At 31.4% G+C, this 25,132-nt stretch overlaps 1 long non-coding RNA gene across 1 annotated transcript; it reads right to left on the bottom strand.

Annotated features, from left to right (window-relative positions):
- Positions 1-2,094: 2,094 nt before the first annotated feature.
- LOC109339883 lies at positions 2,095-9,463 on the bottom strand. The gene is made up of 3 exons (XR_002106721.1): positions 9,354-9,463; positions 2,676-2,682; positions 2,095-2,105 (listed from the first exon to the last, which is right to left on the bottom strand). It is a non-coding gene; the product is annotated as an uncharacterized LOC109339883 (long non-coding RNA).
- Positions 9,464-25,132: the final 15,669 nt, after the last annotated feature.

Raw genomic sequence — 25,132 nt, 5'->3', positions numbered from 1 at the left:
TGGAATTTATTCCACAAAATCGATATGGTATTCAAAGGTACTTAATAATTATGTAATAGGTAATTGCATTGATACCATTATACCGGCGTTGGAATTTATTCTAACAAAGCCGAGATGGGGCAAAGAAGGAATGACTTATTCACATGATTATTAAGAAAGTAAGTTGTAACTGGAATATTCTTGAAACCATTTTACCGACGTTGGAATTTATTTCAACAAAGCCGAGATGGCGAACAAATAATAAAACCGAGTTCTCTTACTTACAAAAGGAACATAACGAAAATGAGAGTATTAATCTTTCAACAAATTGACACTGCTGTCAGGATGATTTGTTGAGAGAAGAAAACTCCCAACTAAAATAAAATAAACATTGAACTCCCCTTTCAACAGTGAGTTCGATGTACTCATCATACAGGTCATTGAATGCAGTTTGTAACTCAGAAGAATATAGTTTTGAGTCATTTACCTCTTCATCATCAGAATGATGAGATGCCATCAAGGAGAGATGTGCTTGTTCCTCATTTTCTAGTTCAGAAGCGGAACTGGTATCGTTGTCTTCCCAAGCTATGTATGCTCTTCTTCCTGTCTTTTCATTATTTCCCTTGAATGAATTCTTTTTCAAATTTGGACAATCCATCTTCATGTGACCAGCCTTGCCACATTCGAAGCATGTAAAAGTCTGATTTGAAGTAGAGGCATCGTTGTTCTTGGTGAACTTTCTTATTTGTCTAGTTCTACCACCTTTATTCCTTTTGAGGAATTTGCTAAATTTCTTCACAAGAAGACTCATGTCTTCTATCTCTTATTTATCTGATTCATCCTCTAATGACTCATATTTGTCAACTTTTGCTTTTATAGAAATATTCTTCTTTTTCTTCTCCTGTTCTTCATGTTGATCCAGTTGACTGAGTTCTAACTCGTGTTCCTACAATTTTCCAAATAACGCAGCCAAAGACATTTTCGATAAACTTTTCTTTTCAGAAATGGTTGTTACCTTTGGTTGCCATGTTCTGGTAAGTGACCTTAGAACTTTTAAGTTCAAGTCACTGTTAGATAATACCTTACCGAGAGCAAGAAGATGATTTGTAAGATGGGTGAATCTCTTTTGAAGATCTAGTATCTTCTTTCCAGGTTTCATTATAAACATCTCATATTCTTGGGAGAGAGTGTTTAGCTTGACCTTTTTACTTCCTCCATCCCTTCATGTGTGGTTTCTAAAGTATCCCACATTTCCTTGGTGGATTTACAGTTGGATACTCCGAAAAACTCATGAATTCCAAGAGCCGAGGTAAGGATGTTCTTTGCCTTTTTTTTCTTCTAGAGCCGACACAAGAATGTTTTTGGCTTTAAGGTCGTATTGCACTTTCTTCTTGTCTTCATCATTCCATGAAGATTTGGGCTTTATTTACCTTACATTGCGTTCCATATATCCAAGTCTTGGGATTCTATGAATATCCTCATACTGATTTTCCAGAAGTGGTAGCATTCTCCAACAAAACTTGGAGGACGGTTTATGTTAGAGCATTCTCCTAGGAATGATCTTGCGGCCATCTTTGATATAGGATCAAGTTTGAGAATATCTTACTCAAAAATAGCTCTGGTGCCAATTGTAAGACTGAGATTGCAACAAAGAGGAGGGGTGAATTAGTTGACTAGAAATTATGACCACTTTTTCTGCAAAATGAAGAGTTAATGTGCAGCGGATAGTATTGTAGAAAATAAACAAGAATAAATCAAAGAGGTAAGGGGGAAGATAATACACTAGGATTTTATACTGGTTCACCTTCTTATCCACCGAAGGCTACGTCCAGTACTCTTGCAACACAAGAGATTTTCCACTAAATATTATGAGTTGTAATTACAATATCTCACATTGAGATCTCTATGTACCTTACACACTCACTAATACTTATACCCTTGGAAAACACCTTTCTAAGTAACTCTATCCCCTTTCTATCCACACCCCGTGAAAGAAAGTTATTACAATGAATGAAGAATTTGAATGATGGCTTTGGATTTCCTTTACAAGTATGAAATATAATAACACTTGCAATCCAATCAAGTCTTTTGTATACTTAGTAATAATTCTCTTTAAGTTTATAAAACTTTGAAACACTTTAGTTCAAGCAACTCTAAAATGACTTTGAAAGTTTGAGTGCAAGTTGCTTATAAGTGCAGAAAGTTATTTTAGAAAAGTGTAGGAAAATTATGAGAAAAGTGTGAAAGAGTTATTAAAGAGTTGTTTTCATTGTGAGTTCTAATGTCTTTAAATAGGCTTTCCAATCAGTCATTGTGTCATTATGAAAGAGTAGAAATTGTTTGGAATGAAGGCATTTCGTTTGGGATGAAAACTCTTGAGTTTCAAATCTGAAAAACTGATGTAACAGCTCTCAGTAACCAATTACAGCATTGAGTAATGGATTACTCAAATCTTCTGTCCAACAGTGAATTAAAATTCACTTAGAGTAATCGGTTACTCCAATTCAAATATTGTTGGATAACTGATTCTCACACATGTAACTTGTTACTCAAATTTCAGTAACCTGTTACACTGTATTTTGAAAAATGTTTTCATTTAAAACTTAAAGTGTTTCAATTCCTTTTAAAATATTTTGAGCATTACTACTTTAGTATATTAAAGAGTATAGGATAGAAGTACCTATTTAGACTTAGACTAATTTTCTTGGAGCTTTAATCTTCTTGATCTTCATAAGTAATCTTCCTTTTCTTCTTTTTGGTGATGTTGGTGTCTTCATCCAAACCTTGCCAAGGTCAGGATCAAAGATCTTCTTCACAGACACCAACATCACCAAAAAGAAGAAAAGGAAGAATAATTATGAAGACAAAGAAGACAAAGCTTCAAGACAAATTAGTCTAAGTCTAAATAGGTACTTCTATCATATACTCTCAAATATACAATAGTAATAATGCTCAAACTATTTTTTAAGAAAATTGAAACGCTTCAAGTATAAACAGAACAATTTTCAAAAATAGTGTGTAACATGTTAGTGTATCTAAGCAACAGGTTATATAAGTGAGAAAACCAATTACTCCACAAAAATTGTGCAGGGTAATCGATTACCCAAATGATGTAATCGATTACTCCAATTAAAATTTAATTGACAGTTGGACAGCGTGTTTGAGTAATCAATTACTCAAGTTTGTAATCGATTACTTAGAGCTATTGCACCAGTTTTCATATTTCAAAAATGAATGGTTTTCATCCCAAACAAAATGGTTTCATTCCAGTCAATTCCTACCCTTTCAAAGAAGTGTTAAGGCTGGTTGGAAAGCATATTTAAAGGCCTTGAAACTCAGAATAAAAAATAACTCTTACACAAACTTTCAAACATAAATTCTGAAAAATTCTTTGAAATATTTTTTTGCACTTTTGCAACTTGTTCTTAAACTCTCAAAGTGAAATTTTTGAGTTGCTTGAAGTAGAGTGTTTCAAAGTTTTACAAACCTATAAGAACATTATTACTTAGTATACAAAAGAGTTATCAGATTGCAAGTGATATTACATTCAATACTTGTAAAGGCAATCTTGTCATTGTTGTAATTTTTTCATTGACATTTCAGAAATCTTTCTTTCACATGGGTGTGATAAGAAAAGGGATAGAGTCACTTGAAAATGTGTTTTTCAAGAGTGACATAAGTATTAGTGAGTGTGTAGGATACATAGAGGTATCAGGGTGAGATATGTAATTACAACGCATAATCTTTAGTCAAGAAATCTCTTGTGCTGTAAGAGTACTCGACGTAGCCTTTGGTGGACAAGAAGGTGAACCAGTATAAAATTTCGGTGTACTCTCTTCTCCTTTATCTCATGATTTTTTACATGTTAATTTCTGCATAATTTCTCTGCTGCACTTAACTCTTGATTTTGCATAAAAAACTGGCCACAATTTTAAGTCAACTAATTCATTCCCCCTCTTAGTTACAATTTAGTCTTATAGATCTTCTTAGTCTTCAATGTCTTCTTCCATTTTCTTCTTTTTGTGATTTTGGTGTCTTCATCAAAAACTTGTCAAGGTCAGGAGCAATATCTTCTTCACATACTCGATTGTAATATCGTATATGGTTTTGTCGTATCCACACGGAATTGGTAATAAATGACACTCTTTAGTTAAAACCTTTAAGCAATGAAATTTGAAGAGAGATTTAGTTGTTGTTTTCAGAAATCACAAGCATGTAAAAAAAATAGCATAAATAGAATATACAGTTTATAATCTTACAATATATAAACTAGAACTAAAAATGATATACATATATATTATATATGTCAAACATACGTTTAATTTGATGAACTATTTTCTTACTTCCAATGAGTCCACATAATTGAGTATATTGTTTTAGCTCCTTACAATAGCCACGCACCCTAATCCATAATGATCATATGGAAGGATAGATGGAAAAATGGGCAATGCCAACAGGTTTGCCTGTCAAGCCCGTTGACATTTTTATTAGGTAATGTTGGCCAGCTGTGGGCATAATTTAAGGAAAAAAAAAAGAAAAAAATCAAATAAATTCTTATATAATGTGATTTTTAATGCCTAAAAAATTATAATCTAATATATTTTGTTCAACTTCATATAAAATATCAAAGTTTTTACTAATTTTTCTCCTCAACAAATTTATTTATTATTCAACAATGTTTGCGGGAGGGTCGCCCATATGCCCGTTAGCCCATTTTAAAATGGATAGGACATGAATTTTTGTCCGTTAAGATATTGTGAATATGATCGCACCCGCTTAGATTTGTGCTGCCATTTACGGGTTTAGGAAGAACATGTAGGATGACTAGTTTTGCTATCTTTATGTGGAAGTGAATTATCAGACCTAGCATAGTGTAATCTAGTGTAATCTCATATGTCTATGACTTTCGGTGTAATTGGATATGCGGTGTGCCTCTAAGAGTATGAAGTAAGTTAGGAGTAGTGATTTTTAAATGTGGTTTCACACCTTTAGTTTCGGTCAATATTAAACATATTTTAGAAGTTTTTTTTGGAAGATGATTGTTAATTACGAAGTTAGGAATTAAATAGTCAGGTTTGTGCTAGTTGCTTATTTTACAAGCTTTTTTTTCCTTCTTGAATCAATACGAGTAAAGTAAAGTTGTAACCGCGCTATTGAATCCTAAAACAATTAAAACTTGTTATTATTTTTATAAAGTAAAGTTTAGAAATTTGTTTGAATTTAATTGAAATGGAATTAATAGACAAAGAATCAACATTGATTGCTTACCCTCTTTCCATTTCGATAGATAGCAGAAGCAGTACAAGTGACCGCTACCGATTCTCGACTCGAAGTGAGAAGAAAGATACAATACGAGTTTTAACCCCGCTATTAAATCCCAAAAAATACTTAAAACCACATTCATTTATTTATTTATTTATTTAATGACTTACACATTTTTAAAGATAGAGGATTAATAAATGAAGAGTCGACATGGGTCACTAACCATCTTCTCACTTCGATAAATAACAGGAGCAGTACAAGTGACCACAACCGATACTTGGTTCAAAGTAAGAAGTAAGATATGACACGAGTCGTAACCTCATTATTACATTCTCATGAAAATACTTTTATTTATTAAAAAGTACAAAACTTTTAGTTTAAAATATATTGTTATTAAATTCATTGATACTCCATTTATATGATTAACAAGTAAACATTAACTTAATCTGGGATAAGATCATTTCATTAATACAACAAATCAAACAACAATCAAAATATAACATATAAAAAAGTAAATGAATGTAAAGAGTAAAAATCATTATATTACTATTACTATTATTATTATTATTATTATTATTATTATTATTGTTATTATTATTATTATTATGTATTTATTACTTAAATATACATGCTGATGTTACGGTGGTAATAAATATGTGAGGGAAAATTGTTTTGGGTTGGTTGAAAGTTAAAAAATGAAGGCCCAATGACTTGTATGGAATTATTAAGCCAAAACTCACAAAGGACACGCATGGAAATTTTGGTTGTGAATTTGGGCGAAAATGTGCAAAAGGGTTTCTCTTTTCCTTGCTGCCAGCATCATGAACAGATGGAGAAGGAAGGGTGGCGCAACAGCGAGGCATTGCGGGCGATATGCCTTCTTCTGCTTTGACCGCACCGGCAGGACTTTCAGCATCTCGTCATTTATTTTGCGGTGGTCACTAAAAGCATGCGGTTTGGCTATATCTACTAATTGCGAGATTATCACTTCTTGTTATATCCCAATTTGTTTGCTAAGATTCATAATTGGAAGATGATATAAAAGTATGAACACATGATATTTTACTTACTATTTTAAACCTCTTTAATACAAACTTATATCGTTTTGGCACACTTATTTATTCGATTCTGCAGAAAGTATAGTAAAGAGGAAATGTAACCTCAAATGTTCAAGCATTCAAGTCAAAGAGATACACAGGAGAGAAAAAAATTTACAACACACTAATTTTGTTATGAATTATCCTATTAATAGGAAACACTGTTTGCATATTATTGTTTAGGCCTAATGATGGAATGCTTTTGAATGCAACTAATACATATATATGTTCTTCTTAAAGTATAACGATGACAATGCTAGAAAAAAAAATCTTTTTTTTTCATGTGTAGATATTATGGATGTGATATGAATGACTAACCTGGCGCCTTTGTTTATTGCTTTCTTTGTTGGTTGTGCCCTTTTAGCATTCAAATTCCTCTTCCTCCAATCTATCTGTACCCGTGTGTGTGACAGTTTACAATATTATGTTTTTTTTTACCTACTTCTTTCTTCTTCTTTTTGTGTCAGTGTTCTCCCTTTTCTTCTTTGTTACTCTCTGGTTAAAAGGATGAAGCCTATCACCTTTTCCTTAAAATTGGGTAATCACCCCTAACTCTCACATAGTGGTTCCATCACTTTAGGAAACCACCTTAAGCTGTTATTTCATCATAAAACTGATTTCGAATTAAATATTAATATTTATTTTTATTATCAGAAATCAGTTTATGATTAATTACTATAATGAGTTTTATTCCAAATAAAATAAATTAAAGAAAAGGACCTATAATGTTACCCTAAACAATGTAGTAATCAATAAAATGAGGAATTAGTGATTAAATTTAAAGCCCAACTTCCAGCCCATTGAGATTTTTTTTCAACCAATGCTTACTATAACAAGTTATACACAAACTTTAACATCATGCATATCGATATTTCATAAAATAATTCTAATAAATACACTAGAGTATATTTTATATGTTGAACAATGGACCGGACAAAAGTGAGTATTCACACACGTGATATTCAAGAATAAAAAAATCCATATACATGTGGAAATGAAAACCAAACTATTAGAAATGTGGTAGTTCTTGGTGGTGAAACAAAGTTGAAGCACACACTAAGAAAGAGTTCAACAAAAAAAAAAGTGGTATGAAGGGGGTGAAGGGAAAGTTGATGAAGAAGCTCAAAACAACCAAACCAATTGGGTACTTGAACCAAGATCAAATTCTTCATATGGAAGTATGGTAGTTGTTATGGCAATTGAGTTTCTGAGATCATCATATTCAAGTTCTAATTTTTTGTGTGGAGAAAACGTAATGAGGAAATGATTTTGATTGCCGCATTTATATAAAGACAAAAGAATGACATTGTTAACTGCTTTGTAAGAATCCACAACTTCTAAGGCGTTTTTACTTGATATTATATCTCTATTTTATTCATACTCTATATTTTACCCTTCTCTCACACACAACATTATTATAGTATGTAATTTTACATAATTGAAACAACATATTAGGATCAAGATTTTGATACATTTTTCTCTCTTTCATCATTAATGGTTGATTCGCTTCTGTCCATGGTGGTTAAGCTCAGATATAAGTTTTGTCATGGATGATTAAGCATTGGATGGTTAGCTTCTGTTCATGGTGGCTAAGCAAAGATATAGCTTCTGTCATGGATGGCTAAGTATTTGATGATATAGCTTTTGTCATAGGTGGTTAGGTGTTGTTATTGCTTCAAATCAAGATTACAAGATGGGAGTTAAAAATGTCCACTCACCAGTTTGAGGGGGATATTAAAGATATTTTAGAGGTTATTTTTGGAAGATGATTGATGGTTAAGAAGTTAGGAATTAGCTAGTTAGGTTTGTGTTAGTTGCTTGTTCACTCATATTGGCTCAGTTTTTCATTCTATTCAATAGTGAAAATATTATGAGATTCAATACTCTAGTGTCAATTCTATTTTTCTATGGAGCTCGAATCTTTGTTCTTTTTGTTCCTATCTTAAGCTCTTCCCTTTTATGTATGGAAAGTCATGTTTTAATGGTCAAAGATTATTAATATTGATTTTATTTCAAAAATGGATTTTACTTTGATAAGAAAAACTTTTATAAAGGTATTATTGGAGTTTCAAACAATGTGTGTCCCCTTTTTCCACTAAACAAATTCATTGAATGTTTTCGCAAAAAAAAAATTACTATGAATTTCTTTAACCTAAATGACTAAGTATTGTAAGATGATTAAGTTAATTCACTAATATGGTTTAAGCTTGGTTAATAGAATGTGGTAAGCCTGACTTTTTGTTAAATTAGATTTTGATGTAGCTATGTGTTTGGCTCAATTGGTAGCCTAACATCTTTTTTCTTTCACTTTTTTTTGTCTTTCTTTAGAAGCTTTTCTCCTTCCACATTTTGTTTCAATTATTAAGCTTCGGCACTACAATAAAAAAATTTGGTTTGTCGTGGCTAATGTGTAAAAAAATGTAGCTAGGTTAAGTGACCACACTTACTTACTGTTGTCATGGCATTGCTAAATATTCGCCACGACCATTATGTGATATGGTTACGCTTTTGTAAAGTATGGTAACATTTAACTAGCCACAGTCTATTTTATTCAGCTACAACATTAATCGTGGCAATGATATGGGTAAGTTGTTGATTTTATCACACTACAATTAAGTTTTTGATTTTTCCACCCTATAATCATGGCTAAGTTGTTGGCTTTGAATATTGTAACCATGGCGAACTAATCATCTCCTCATCTTGATGCATAGATTGTCTAACAATCTTTATATTCAATAATATAATAGTAAATTTCTATCAAAATTAAATATTTACTGGCTAGTAGTAGTAAAAGTGTCTATACAATTAGAAAAGCAAATCTTTTACATTCATCAAATGTTTAACATTCAAAACTCTTTATGATAATATCAACTAGCAAGTAAAAATATCACTATTGAAAACTAGCAACTCAAATTATCACTGTTTTCAAAAAATGTTAATAGACAAGCCCTCGAATCATATACAGCCATAAACAGAAGCTATAAAATGTGGGTTCCTCATAACAAGAACAATTACAATCTACATGTAAAAAATAAATGTCACTAAGATCCTTAACTAGCAAATGCCACAAAGTCAGAGGAAGGAAATAGCTTCACATTATACAACAATTGGTTTGAGACTCAAGCATTTCTAGAGCAAGAGAAAATGTTGGTATCAGCAAGCAAATATGAGAATCCACATTGACAATTATAACAAGGTGTAACTAAATATAATGGCGAAACTTCCAGAAAGCAAACATGATAAAATCACAATGTAACCCATCAAGGCTATTAAATTCAAGAATTTGGGTCAAAGTCTAGAACTCATAGAACCTAGTAAACTTGAGTTGTAAACATACTTCAAAAATATTATTAAAGACATAAATAAATAGCATATGCAATAATTGATCATTTTAACTTTATAAAAAAGAAAATGAAAGAAATAAAGTTGAGACAACTCAATAATTGACCCAACTGTTATACTACACTTTGCTTCATACTTCATTATTTTGCAGTGTGACAAAACATAAAATATCCAAGTTCTCGATTTACCAGGAGTTCATGGTTTTTATGTCACTCAATCAATTGAGAGTTCTCATCTAGTAGTGGGAGGGCCACATAATGATATATAAAATATAGCAGTGTTCAATATGCAACTACATCAAGTGCCAAATCATATAAAATGTAACAACATCCATCTTGACTTGTAAAGGAAACCACTTAAAGAATTTCAAATATTTATTGATTTCATTAAATCACTTAAATGTTGTGTATTTCCACAAAATTGATGTTATATGCAATGATGATCGAGGGAAACCAAGAGTTGGTGAGAAAACTATGAAATGGAAGCACAATTGAAATAAGAGGTCTAAAAATTTAGCAAGCTCAATATTTTTGAAATGGTTTGAAACTATGAATTTTAATTACAAACTAAAAATAGACAAAAGTGGCTATTGAAACACTTACAAAAACAGATCTGGTTATTAACTTCCAAAGTGAAAATAGAAGCGCCTATTTACCAAAGTCCCAATTTTAAGGTTGAGTAACGTTTTTCCCACAGAAAATTTTGAGGGAAAACAGGAAACTAGAAAGAAAAAGAGTGAATAATAATGTATAAAATGTGTCTATATGTAGGGATGAAGTTACAAGCTTCTGTTATAGCAGGATAGAGTAAAAAGTAAATCACTACTCACATTTGGAGTAGAAAGCGCATCATCTTCAAAACAAATTGGTCTATTAAGTTGGCCTTAGGTGATCACAACGTTTATCCACTTTTTTGTTTAAATGTTTGAAATGTACCTATAATATGTATATAAGATATATGATTTGGAGGCATATTTCCACCTCCACATTTCTATTGAAAAGATACAAAACATGATTCATGGTGGGTAAAACAATGAGTAATTGATCGAAGCATTTTATCAAATAGGTTTTGCTCAATCCATCAAGCTAGGAATGACATAATCAAAACTCAAACTAAGCATTGTTATGCATCAATATCATAATTACTACAATATCTATCAACACCATTTCAATACACAAGAAAATCACACTAACTAAATGATCAATCTGCGGCTTTATGCTTTGGAATACACAGTCCATCCTTCATAATAAACAACACTTAAGCCATAATGCAAATCCATCCATATAACCATAAACAAGCTTTGGAATACACAATTCATCCTCCATAATCACCCAAAAACATTGGTGATTATGTTCCTGAAGTTTACATGAGACCAGGCCCGACTACTACTTTTTCATCGAGGTTCGTAATATCCAAACTAAAATCATTTATGAAAGTTACTTAAGTCATAAAATTAAGCACCTCATCTAATAATCTTATGAAGGGGGTAATAAGTAAAGCAACATTGTTATTACTTTGAAATGGACTATGTTCTTACATGGTGCATTTTCATAACACAATGGGGTGGAATTGGATTCCTCAATTTTTTGATACTAGCCCATGAGCTCAAAGAAGAAGGAAACAAGAGGTTTCAGAACAAGGACTATGTTGGTGCTCTTCAACAGTATGAAAATGCTCTTAAACTAACCCCAAAAACCCACCTTGAAAGAGCTGTTTTTCACAGCAATAGAGCTGCTTGTTTGATGCAAATGAAGCCAATTGATTACGAAACTGTAATTGCTGAGTCCACCATGGCACTTCAGGTCCAGCCGCAATTCCTACGCGCTCTTCTCCAGAGGGCCCGCGCTTAGGCTGTAGGGAAATATGAATTTGTTGTACAAGATGTTCAAGTTTTATTGGCAGAAGATCCTAATAATCAGGATGCTTTGGAAATTGCTCAGAGATTGAGGACTGTGTTGGGGTTGAGTGAAAAAGCTCAACAAGACCTTAACATTATTGTAATGTTTTAGACCCAAGCTTACAACAGTAGCAAATAATAGTTTCCAGTTAAATCTCCTCAGGCACCTCAGGAGTAAATCACTTGCTTTTAAAAAATCAGTACATCATTACAGTTACATTTCTCTATTGACTCTGAATTTTGTTTAGGTGATCTTGAACATAATTTTTCTCCTATTCCACAGCTTAACCTTCTGCTGAATGAAGTCTACCATCTATATAATTGTATTGCAAAGGATCCAGTCATAATAGCAACTTAAGTTCATGAGTACATACCAAAAAGTAGGCTTTATCTCTAACATTTCGTATCACATGAAATCTCTTTACGACTGCAGGTTGGGGATAATAGAGGAACCTTGTGTCGAAGCTGGTTAAAATGTTGTAAGAGCAATGGAAAAGAAAGCTTCCTGATGAATAGAAGTTTAGAAAAGAAAGCTTAAAGAAAGAAGAATGAGAAATAAAAGATTGATAATATTCTCATTGAATGATTGAATTCTCATTACAAAAGTGAATGAATTGAATTGATTGAATAAGAAGTGAGTCAATATGACTTATTTATACAAGACAAAGGAAGAAAAGAAAGCTTGTAAATCAAGTAACTAACATAAAGCTAATTTAACTTTATAACCAACTCTCGTATTCCAAAATAACCTATCATATATCTTTAATGTCCCCTCAAGCTGGAGAGTTAAAATTTTCACTCTCCAGCTTGGAATTAATTTGAAGTTTGATTTGAAGTAATAACAACGCTTAACCACTCATGGCAGAAGTTATATCATCAAACGCTTAACCATCTATAGTAGAAGCTATATTTTTGCTTAACCAGTATGGACAGAAGCTACACATTCAATGCTTAATCATCCATGACATAAGTTATATATGAGTTTAACCATCATGGACAGAAGCGAACCAACCACTAATGATGAAAGAGAGAGAACATATCAGAATCTTGATCCTATTGAGATGCTTCTATGATGAATAAGAAAGAAGGATAAATGATGAAGAATAAGAAAATGATGTAATCTTGTATAGGATAAATTGGTCATGGTACTCCATTCTTGAAGAGCTTGAGGATATCAAGAAGCTAGCTTATGTACTTGAAAAGAATTCTTGACAAAAACAAACTCCTTTGATCTGAATTTGAAGGTCGTTGAAGAAGGTGATAATGAAGAATTTAGGGCCATATGTTGAAAAGAAACATTGGATGTTGATGAACAACGCTGGAGCAATCAAAGAAATCAAGATAGTCTTTTCACATGCAGCATTGTCACCTATTAGAAGCAAGATAACACTAATGAAGGCCATTGAGATGAAAAAAAACGCACCACCATGATGAATTAAAGATATATGATAGCTTATTTTGGAAGATGATAGTTGGTTAGAAAGATAGGAATTAGCAAGTTAGGTTTATGTTAGTTACTTGATTTACAAGCTTTCTTTTATTCTTTTCTCTTGTATAAATAAGTAATATTGGCTCACTTCTTATTCAATCAATTCAATTCATTCAATTTTGTAATGAGAATTCAATCATTGAATGAGAATATTATCAATCTTTATTTCTCATTCTTCTTTTTTTAAGCTTCTTTAAGCTTTCTTTTATACACTTCTTGATTCATCAAGAAGCTTTTTTTTCCATGGCTCTTACCACATTTTAACATGGTATCAGAGTAATAATTATTGTTTTGATCGCTTCTACTTATGCTTCTATCATTCCAAGATTCAACAAAGAACCATCATCATGCATCAACCATCAAAGTAAGAAGAAGTTGGAGTTTGGAGTACAAAGCAAATCAAATCACCAACAATCTGTCTTCCATCAAGTTGTTTTGGCTTCTTTATCTATACATACATAAGATCTCTTCCAAAACCAGTTTCTAGTTTCTGCAAGATTTTTTTTCAAGAAAGGTTATGTTTTTTATGGGATTAGAATAATATGGTGTGAATGGTTAGGAAAAGAGAATAATGGTCAACAAGATTTTGAGATTCTTGATCAAGATTATTCTCTAACTACAAGGAAGTGTATGTGGTATCATTATGAGAATGATTTTGAAGTTGTCATGCACAAAGACACTGCTTATTATTCTCAAAAGGCTTCAAATTGGATTTTAGAAGATTCTTGTCCTGATTATATGCTTAAAGCTGGGGAATGCTTAAAACGAGAGAAATATAGGATTACTCATTGCTTACACTCTCATTCTATATAATCCTTCTTGAACTCTAATCAAGTTTTCTTCTAATAATATGTTTAGCATCTTATGCTTCAATTGCTTATCTTTTACTAATTGAAGTGAAACTCATGATTCAAGAAGGTGGATAATTACACTTGACCAATCAAGGACTCATCATGCCTTTCTCAAGTGGCAATGTTTTGAATTTTCTTATCACACATATTACACATTGTTTTCTTATTCTTTATCATTACCCTCCAATTATCTCTTCTCTTTCTACTCTATTTTCTTTACATCTCTCTCATTAAACACACAACATTATAGTGTGTAATGTTTTTCTAATTGAAGCAACATATAAGGATTAAGATTTAGGTCCATCTAATTTCTCTCCTTCATCCGTTATGATTGGTTTGCTTCTGTCAAAAAGATGGTTAAGCATTTGATAAAATTGCTTTTGCCAAATGGTGGTTAAGCGTCAATATTGTTTCACGTTCAGATTTCAAGATTGGGAGATGAAGATTCGCTCACCAGCAAGAGGAGGTTAGAGTATATGTGGTGTTCAACACAATTATTTCAAGCTTGGAGTTGTAAATATATTCCAGCTTGTGGGGGAATGTTAAAATATTTGAGTTTTTGTTAGTTGGTTAGTTAGTTTAATTATGGTAGTTAGTTTTTCTATCCTTTATATAAAGGATTTAATATAATTTTATTTTTTCATCTATTCAATATTCAGTGAATAATATTTTATTCTCTCTTCTTTCGTATCACATGAAATCTCTTTACGACTGCAGGTTGGGGACAATACAGGAACCTTGTGTTGAAGCTTAACTTTATTATGAGAGGGGGCAATGAGGATCAATCCCTAACCATTTAATCAAAAAGGATTTAACACTATGTCTAAAACCAATTATCCTAAAAGCTCAAGACGTTAAATGTAGGCCAAGGAATAGATTTTCACTAACAAGATTACACCCTCTTTGCTTGATTAGGTAACAACAAACACTAAAATATTTGACCATAAGTTGGTTTTGGGTCTATACAATAAGATAGCATGATGTCTAATAATAATACAAGACGATGAAGTAACATGAAAGTCATGGGTAAGAAATAGTAAACAAAAGATTTGCACTCAGTAGGAGAAAGGAAGGATGTAACAAGGCAATATCATCAATATTGATAATTCTAGTCAGATTCAGCACAATAGAATACATGAACTTCAATTTTCAGAATGAAACTTGTTGGTGGACCATTCTACATACTAAACGCTCCAAATCAGAAAAGACCTGCATAAAATGGAGAATCTTAATCAAAATACATTGGTAGCGCACTATTAATAGAAATTTGTTAGATAAACATATTATGTCAATTGTAAACTCTCAGTAAATACTTACAAGTAAATACTTACATACCTATAAAAATAATTAATTATGTTTATTTATCATAAAGATTAACATTAAAGAGGACACAGTTTTTCTAGAGAAAGATAACATTACAAATAAGGAAGCAAACCTTTGTCATGAAAGTTAAAATATCTGCCAAGAACAAATCTGAGAATGATATTACCTGTTTCATGACAATATAAAAGTCAGGTTCAATTGAAACTCAGTTCCAACAAATTATTCAAAGCATATGTTGGTAAAGGAAATAATGAATCAAGGGCAAGGCTTAAGAAATCAAGCGTTTAAAGCAAAAAAGGCAAGCGTTTAAAGCAAGTCAATAGTAATACGTAAATACATAAGCCATTGTTCAGTTATCCAGAGTTTACTTTGCTAACGTACCAGAGTCTTCACTCTAAAGAACTTAGTTACACTTAAGTAGGGATGTAAGTGGTTCCGATTTAAACCAAGAAATCGATGGAACCGAACCAAACCGAACCACAAAATGCGGTTTAGTTCGGTTCCACGGTTCAGTTTAGTTTTTTCATTTAGAACCTTTAAGTTCGGTTCGGTTCACGGTTTTTGAAATTTTGGAACCGTTGAAACCGAACCAAACTGTATGTTAAAAAATAATTTTTTGTAATATTTGGATAGTTTGGATTTAAAGTTAGGAGATAAAATATGATTAAGAATTTAGGATTATTAATACATAGGTTATAAATAAGAGGCAAATAAAAAAATAAATGAGTAAACAAACCTAAACATCTATTATTCGTACTATCCATTGAGAAGATAGAAAGAAAACTAAAAAACTAGTGTGCATGGTGTCACTATCCAGGGATGAAATTAATTAAATAAAGAAATTAAAGAAATAAAAAAAATAAAGAAAGAACTTGAGGATATTACTGATGATGTGAATTAGTAGGTGTTATTGTTGGACTAAAGAATTGATACCAAGTTTGTCATTCTTAAATTTTATTAGATATTATAGAAGATTTTGTGAACTAAAATTTCAAGTTTGTAGTGTGTTGAGTTGTTGAGTTATTATTATTTTGTTAGAAAGAGTATTGAATACTTTATTATTAATGTGTTTAATATTCATTTAGTTGAGCTCATACTTTCCAAATTTTGTTCCATTATTTCTTAAAGAATTTTCTTTAAATAAATTGAAAAACCGTGGAACCAAACTGAACTGAACCATTAATGAACGTTATGGTTTGGTTCCTAAATAAAATTTGCGGTTAATTAAGTAGAACCGAACCATATCTTTGTGTCCGGTTCGATCACTAATTGCGTCAAAAACTGAACCAAGCCAAACTTTTATACCCCTACACTCAAGCAATAATAATACCCAAATAAAGATTATTAGTAGTTCATTAATCTAGAGTTTGAGCATATGTGCAACCAAACCTATCATATATTGTAATTTGTGACTAATATTGATAGAATATTTATTATGATGATTTTTATGAAATCATTAGAAAAGGAATATGATAGGATATGATAATTATTTATTTAGACTTAATTAAATAGTTGGTATTATATTAATATTTTTAGAATGTTTTAGTGTTGTAAGATTATGACACTTGTAGGGTCATCATCATATTATGTTTTCTCCATTCTCTTTAAATATGATATTGTTCATCTATAAGAAAATCAATGAAAAACGAAGAATTTACTCTTTTATTATCCTCTTAGTTTATATATTTCTTAGGAGTAGAATAATTTTATAGTGTTATTAGTAGATTGCTATTTGCATTATATCAATTGGTGCTTTCAACTGGTCCTTAATGCTTCCCATGAGTGTGTATGATGCTCTCTTGTTCATAAACAAGAAGTTTTAACAATTCCAAAATGAAGATGATGCAAGACATGAATCTCTTCTCAAGGCCCTTACCAACCTTAACCATAAGGTAACAACTTCAAGCATCCTTCCTCCATACTCCCATTGTTCATCTCTTGTTACCAACACCCTCCAAAATCCTTACCTCTACACTCAAACTACTACCACCAAACCCCACAATCATATATTTCATTCTCCTTCTTTTACACAATGGGCAAAACAACAACCTCCCCCAAGACCACCACCACAACCATATTATTCACCTTGTGAGATCTCTCACCCACATTTCGAGTTGTGGGAAGAGTATACTACTGACAAAAAGTATTACTACAACAAGCTTACCAAGTAATGTACATGGAAAATTCCCCAACCAACACATTCTCAACCACCACCATCTCATATCCCAAGAACCCATGTTGGCCATCCTCCTTTTTTCTGATATAAGAGAAATACTATTTAATTTAAAAGAAGATTTTGTGAACAAACATAAAGATGAAGATGGTGATTCCTTTATTGGAGATTCAAAGGATATTGAAATATTTAAATTAGGGTCATTAAAAAAGGATGAAGGTGAAGGGAAAATGGTGGGTTAAAATGAAATTGCGATGACACAATTAGATGACAACAAATTGTTCTATCTAGCAAAACACATAATGATTACAATTGGAAGCATGGCTCAACGTCCAAATATTTTGGGGCATGAATTGAGTATAACCTTTGATGATGAAATAAGAGCCATGGTTGCATGGAATCTTGAAGGCAGGGGAATTATTTTGGAAAGAAAGTATGGCATTCTAGTAAACATGGATCACAATGAGGAGCTTGTGGCTGAGGTTTTTGCCACAGGACCTAGCATATGGGTTGTTGGTGATGAAACATCCATTATTAGTTTTTTTGCAGTCTTTGAGAACAAAGAAAATTTTGAAGGAGATGGAAATGATAGCTTCTTCCTAATTCAGCCAACCAAGCATTTCAACTTTTGAGGATTGTTAATTTTAAAGGGTATGTAATGATAGGATATTTATTATGATGATTGTTATGAAATCCATTAGAAAATGAATAGGATAAGATATGATAATTGATTATTTATATTTAATTAAATAGTTGTTATTACATTAATATTTCTAGAATGTCCTAGTGTTGTAAGATGAAAACATTTGTAGGATCATCATTATATTATGTTTTCTCCATTCTCTTTAAATATGTTAGTGTTCATCCATAAGAAAATCAATAAAAAATGAAGAATTTATTCTTTTATTATCCTCTTAGTTTATATCTTTCTTAGGAATAGAATAATTTCATAGTGTTCTTAGATTGCTATTTGCATTCTATCAAATATGTTGGAATATAATGTATGCCCAAGAACCAATTTATCATGTTTATAATAATAAATTTATATGTATTATTATATTAATATCATATTCATTGTTTGTCAAAATAATTAATATGAAAGGTCCTTGATTAAAATTTGAGACTTATTATTATAATCGAGATTATAATAATGAGAAATAAATCTTTTATAATTTTAATATAAATTGTTCTTGATCATAAGATTATTGAGCTTAGGACACTATTAATCCAGATAGATCAATATATGTATAATGATCTTTATTAGATAAATATTAATAGATCTCATTTATTAAATTACACATATAAATGGTGCATATAGAGATATGACTATTGAACTAACTCAAAGGAGAATTCCTAATGATTAATATATTACATTTGAATTGTCAATAGGATATTCTTATGAAGAAATATATGTTTTCCTTATACCTGAGATTACCATAGTAATTAACAAATTATTTATTATATTTTGATATCAGACACCTAATGCCTTATGATATTAGTTGAATGATTACCGGGTATAATTAAATCCTTGTAGAATTAATGATTAATCAAGAAAGAATCCATCAACTAATGGTAATGAGTTTGAGTTCTACAGAAATCAAGACCTTGGGCAAGGGAAATGAATGAATGAAGAAATGAGTTTCTTAAGTCATTCACTATGAGTTAACTTATTAGAATTTGACAATTATATCATATTCTAGAGTTAACATAGAGTTGTAAAGATGAGAGGAAAAATTAAATTAATCTTCTAATGATTCTAAAGTAAAAGATATTACTTCATTTCTATCTGGTCGGTAAAGAGTATTACTAGATGCCAACCTTGATTAGTAAATTAATGAGTTAATTTACTATCAGTTTAGTAATGAACCTACAGGGTTACACACTAACGAGTGTTCTGATTTTTGTTGGACGAGACAATATTATTGATTAAATTAAATAGTTTAATTTTGTATATTTATTTTTAAGTGAAATATTATTGTATTTTTTGCTAGCACCAAAAATATAAATAATATTATTTAGTCATCTTTAATATAAATAAGTGAGACTTAGTTTTAATATTTCAAAGGTTTCAGTTTTGAAAACCAGAAACCAAAATTTATGCTAAATTAATGAGCTGTTAATTGGCACTAAATGGATTGAAGGAGATTTTTGTTTTATATATTATAAACCAAAATTTATGCTACATAAATGAGTTATTAAAGAATCATATTGTTTTATTTCAATCTTTTCATTTTGGTTTTATTTGAGTTGAATTTTTGCTCCACGGATCAAGTGTTAATACAACAAGGATTGGTCTCGATGTGGATACGCGTTTAGGACCTTCATACTTTTGAAGGAGAGCTTTTTCAAAAGTCATTGCAGTCTCCTGAGGTATTTTTATAAACATTTTTTGTCTACTTATTATAGGATATGCATATTTTAACACAAAATGATGAATTATTTTCCGTTGTGCATGTTATGAACACGCTTAATAAACCTTTAATTGGTATCAGAACAAGTTTTTTGTGTTTTAATTCATGTTGTAATGTTAATTGGTTTTTTAAAACTGATTAAATTATTGAGACAATGATGACTTGAACATTTTGGGTTGTGAATATTTTTTTTATTATTTCATTACATGTGTTTGCATGAAATTATTGAGACTGAGATATGAACAATTCTTAAAATTATTCAAACCCTTAAACTTTATTGAATGTAAAATGCAAATTGGTGGACTGTGAATTTTTTATTTAATGTGTTGAATGTTCTTAATTTTTATTCACACACTGATTATTTTGTTGATTTGATCACATAGTTATTGGCTTTTAATTCATCACATGAATTGAATGTGTTGGATTGTGTAGAGTTTTATGAAAAACTAAATAATACTATTTAAAAGTTCGTATCGAGCCAATACATATAATGAGTTAATATTTTAAATATTGCATCTACAAGAGTGTAGATATCAATATGTCTTTTTGTTAATATATAATAGTTATATATGAATGTGTTTAATCATATAATTAGAATATTGTGACATGCCGAATATATTGGCTTTTGTTGTTTGTGTTTTTTCACTCAATGATTGGGTTTTAATTCACGGTGAGTGAATTGTTTTTGTTAACGTGTTGATTGTCACACTAATAAAAAACTAAACTCGGGTGAGTTGGTTATATTAGTTAGAAACATATGAATAAATGTTTACAACAATATATTGGTTTACAATATTTCATTTGATAGTTATTAATTAATAATGATTAATTAGTTGACTAATATATAAATATCACAGTTACAAATTCCAGAATATATATATATATATATATATATATATATATATTTTTGTATATATATTAATCATAAGTTTCATATGATGAAGTGTGATGGACAAAATTATTTTAATGTTCTTAAAATTATTTTGTATAAGATACATTTTTTTAAGAGTGTGTTAATTATTTAATTTTAAGAGATGATCTGACTACCAGAGGACTTGTAATTAAGGGGATTAACATAGTATATGATACTAATCAATCAATAAAATTAATTTATCACTAATCGTCTAGACTACCTGGGGAGTGTAAAGATTAATTCAATTATATTTATAGAAATGACTTGACAAATAGGTAGGTATTTGTTATTTTTTATTTTGAATAAACAATCAATAAAATTAATTTTATCACTAATCGCCTAGACTACCTAGGGAGTGTAAAGATTAATTCATTTATACTTATAGAAATGACATGATAAACATGTAGCTATTTGTTATTTATTATTTTGAATAAAATTGTATGTGATACATTTGTCTTAACATGTGCATTAGAAATGACTTGACAACCAAGTATTTGTTCAAATTTTTAAAGGCATTTATTTTATATTTCCACTAGAAGAACTTTTTATTTCTTAAATTGCTATTGCAGTAAGTGAGAGTATTTTATTTGTGATATATCTCTTTACATTAATATGTTCTCACATATTTGTTTAACTGTGTGTAGATATCACGAAATGTCTTCTTTATCATTACGTTCGATACTCGCAGATGGAAAGTTGGTTGGAAACAACTTTCATGACTGGTGCCGAACTATGAGAATCGTTCTCATGCACGAGAAACTTATCGATACGATCGATAAGCCTACTATGCCTGAACCAATCAATAAAGATGATGTTGAGGCAGTTTTTGCTTATAAGAAGTACTTAGAGGACTTGATGAGTACAAAATGCCTCATCTTAGAATCAATGAGTCCTGAACTCCAAATGCAGCATGAGGTCATGGACCCAACTAATATCATCGCACATCTTAAGAAGATGTATGGTGCACAGAGTAGGACAGCAAGATACCAGTTTTCTAAGACTCTATTTAGGTCCATGTTGAATGAATGCTCAGGTAGGACCTCATGTTCTGAAGGTGATTAGTCTTATGGAACAACATGAGAAGTTGGGCTGCAAACTTGGGAAAGAGTTATCCCAAGATTTGATTCTACAATCACTCCCTGATTTGTTCTCACCTTTCATTGTTAATTTTAACATGAATATGATGGATTGTGACTTGCATGAGATGCTGAATATGTTAATTGACTATCAGAATCAGATTGACTCTAGAAAGAACCAAGGATCTATCTTGGTAGTTGGAAAGTCCAACAAGAAAAAAGGAAAATGGAATAATAAGTCCAGAAAGAAGCCTTTCGTGCCTAAAGGTGGTGTGACCAAACCTAAGGACAAGAAAGGTAGTGTTGACCAAAGTAATGCTGAATGTTTCTTCTGTAAGGAGAAGGGACATATGAAGAGAAATTGTCGCAAATATCTTCATTCTTTGAAAGAAAAGAAACAAGATGGACATTAATGAAAAATGTTTTCATGATATCCTTAACTGTTACAGATTCTTCAATATGGTATTAGATACTGGTAGTAGTTTTAACATCTGCAATTCGTTGCAGGGACTACAAATAACTAGATGGTTGAGGACGGGAGAAATCAATCTCCAAGTGGGGAATGGAGCAAGTGTTGCAACCAAGGCTATAGGAATAGTCTCATTAATAATGTCGACTGAGAATGTACTAGTCTTAGAAAATTGCTACTATGTTTCGAACATTATTTCAATTTTGATGTTGGATATTCATGGTTATCGCTTTGTTTTTAATAAAGATGTTTGCTCAATTTATAATAATGATATTTTTTATCTGAATGAGTATATCCAACACGACATTTATGTCTTACCTCAAGTGTATTTTAATTCGATTATGCATGTTTCTAGTCTTAAAAGAGAAAGAGATAATCAAGTAAACAAAATATATCTTTGGTATTGTAGAGTCGGTCATATTTGTGAGAAAAGAATTAGCAAGTTGCACAAGGAAGGTTACCTTGACAATTATGATTATGAATCATACATGACTTGTGTATCTTGGTTCAAAGGAAAAATGACCAAATCTCCATTTATTGGAAATGGAGAAAGAGCCTCTGAATTGTTGGGACTAATTCATACTAATGTTTGTGGGCCCTCGAGAATTCAAGCTAGAGGAGGATATTCTTATTTTATTACATTCACTGATGATGTTTCGCGATATGGTTTTTTATATATCATGAAACATAAATCTGAATCGTTTGAAATGTTCAAAAGATTTCAAAGTGAAGTGAAAAAGCAAAATGGTAAAAGTATCAAGATGCTAAGATCTGATAGAGGACGAGAATATCTTAATGCTGATTTTCTTGATTATTTGAAAGAGAATGGAATTATTTTACAATGGACACCTCCAGGTACGCCAGAACATAATAGTGTATCTGAAAGAAGGAATCAAACGTTATTAGATATGGTTAGATCCATGATGCGGTTCACTAATATTCCAATAAGCTTATGGGGCAAATTATTTGTTAAATAAAGTTCCCACAAAATCTATCTCTACAACACCACATGAGATATGGAAAGGGTGCAAACCAAGCCTTAAGCACATTAAAGTTTGGGGATGCCCAACCTATGTTAAGAGATTAAAAACGAATAAATTTGAAGCATGGTCTAACAAGTTTAGATTCATTGGGTATCCTAAGGAAACAATGAGATATTATTTCTACCACCCTTATGGCCATAAAGTGTTTGTAGCAAGAGGAGGAACGTTTTTAGAAAGAGAATTTATGGCATAAGGAATTCACTGTAACAAAATAATGCTTGATGAAGATCAACAAACCAATGAAACATTTAATGCTCAAGAACATGATATGGAACTTGAGCAACTTTGCTTAGATGTTTTAAGTCCAACACAAAGGTTACTACCATAAAATGTTGCGGTTCAATACCCGGTTGCAATTCAGGAACAGGTTACTGAACCAATTCAGGAACATGTTACTGAACCAATTCAGGAACAAATGGAACAACCAATGAATCCAGAACATGGAGATTCAGATGCACAAGTGCCTCTTAGAAGATCTACGAGATCACATCACGCACTAATAGATTAAACTTGATGGTGCAAGATACAATAGCAAATGAAGATTATCATGTTGATGATGACCCCAAATGTTATGAAGAGGCCATGCAAAGCTTGGACCATGAGAAGTGGCAAGAATCCATGGAATCTGAAATGGAATACATGAAGACCAAAAAAGTATGGACTTTAGTTGAGGCTTCAAAGGACATAAAACTAATTGGTTGTAAATGGGTTTACAAGAAAAAGATTGGAGCAGATGGAAAGGTTGAGACTTATAAAGCTCACCTTGTTGCTAAGGGATTTTGTCAAAAAGAAGGAATAGATTATGACGAGACTTACTCCCCTGTGGCAATGCTCAAACTAATTCGCATTGTACTTGCTATAGTAGCATACCATGATTATGAAATATAGCAGATGGATATGAAAACAACTTTTCTTAATGGAGAGTTGAAAGAGGATGTGTATATGACACAACCCGAAGGATTCACACCTATGCATGATCATAATAAAGTTTGTAAGCTACAACGATCTATTTATGGATTAAAGCAAGCTTCTAGAAGTTGGAATATTCACTTTAACAACACAATCAAAATGTTTGATTTTTTAAGATGTGAAAAAGAACCTTGTATTCACAAAAAGGTCAGTGGGAGCATGATCATCTTCCTATTGTTATATGTTGATGACATATTACTCATAGGAAATGATATTCCGGCATTACAATCTACAAAGACTTGTTAACAAAACAGTTCTCCATGAAGGATCTAGGAGAAGCAGCTTTTATTCTAGGAATAAAGATCTACATTGATACCATCTTTAAGAGGTATAACATGGACAATGTAACACCGCGAATTTTACGATTTTGAATTATAAGATTTTATTAATATTGTTATTAATTATATTTTCGAAAATGAATTTCTGGGAATTTTCAGTAAAGAATTAGACGAAACTCTAGTTGAGTTTTAGTCTTGTAATTCTATTTCCAACTTGATGGTAAATTTTCATGATTTTCGGAGACAAACAGTTTCGGACCTCTGTGAGGGCCGAATCTCACCCGGTACGGCTCAAAAAGTGGTTTTTGAGTTCCGTAACTCGGAATCGAATTCCGATTGCACCGTTGGCTTCGTAATTTCATTTCGAGTCAATATAGACCCTGAGTACACCCATACCTACGTCCTAAATATTTTTCACTCCGAATGCCGAAATCCGAAATTCTAATCAGATATTAAAATCAGGCGATTTATAATACCCGATCGAGTATTGGCCGATAATACTCGGGCATGTTTCTCGCACATGTCCGCGAAGTGTTCATTTCACGTTGGGATGTGAAATT

Source organism: Lupinus angustifolius, unplaced genomic scaffold (assembly GCF_001865875.1).
Source record: "Lupinus angustifolius cultivar Tanjil unplaced genomic scaffold, LupAngTanjil_v1.0 Scaffold_118, whole genome shotgun sequence".
NCBI lineage: Eukaryota > Viridiplantae > Streptophyta > Magnoliopsida > Fabales > Fabaceae > Lupinus > Lupinus angustifolius.
This window is presented reverse-complemented; position numbering and strand designations above follow the sequence as displayed.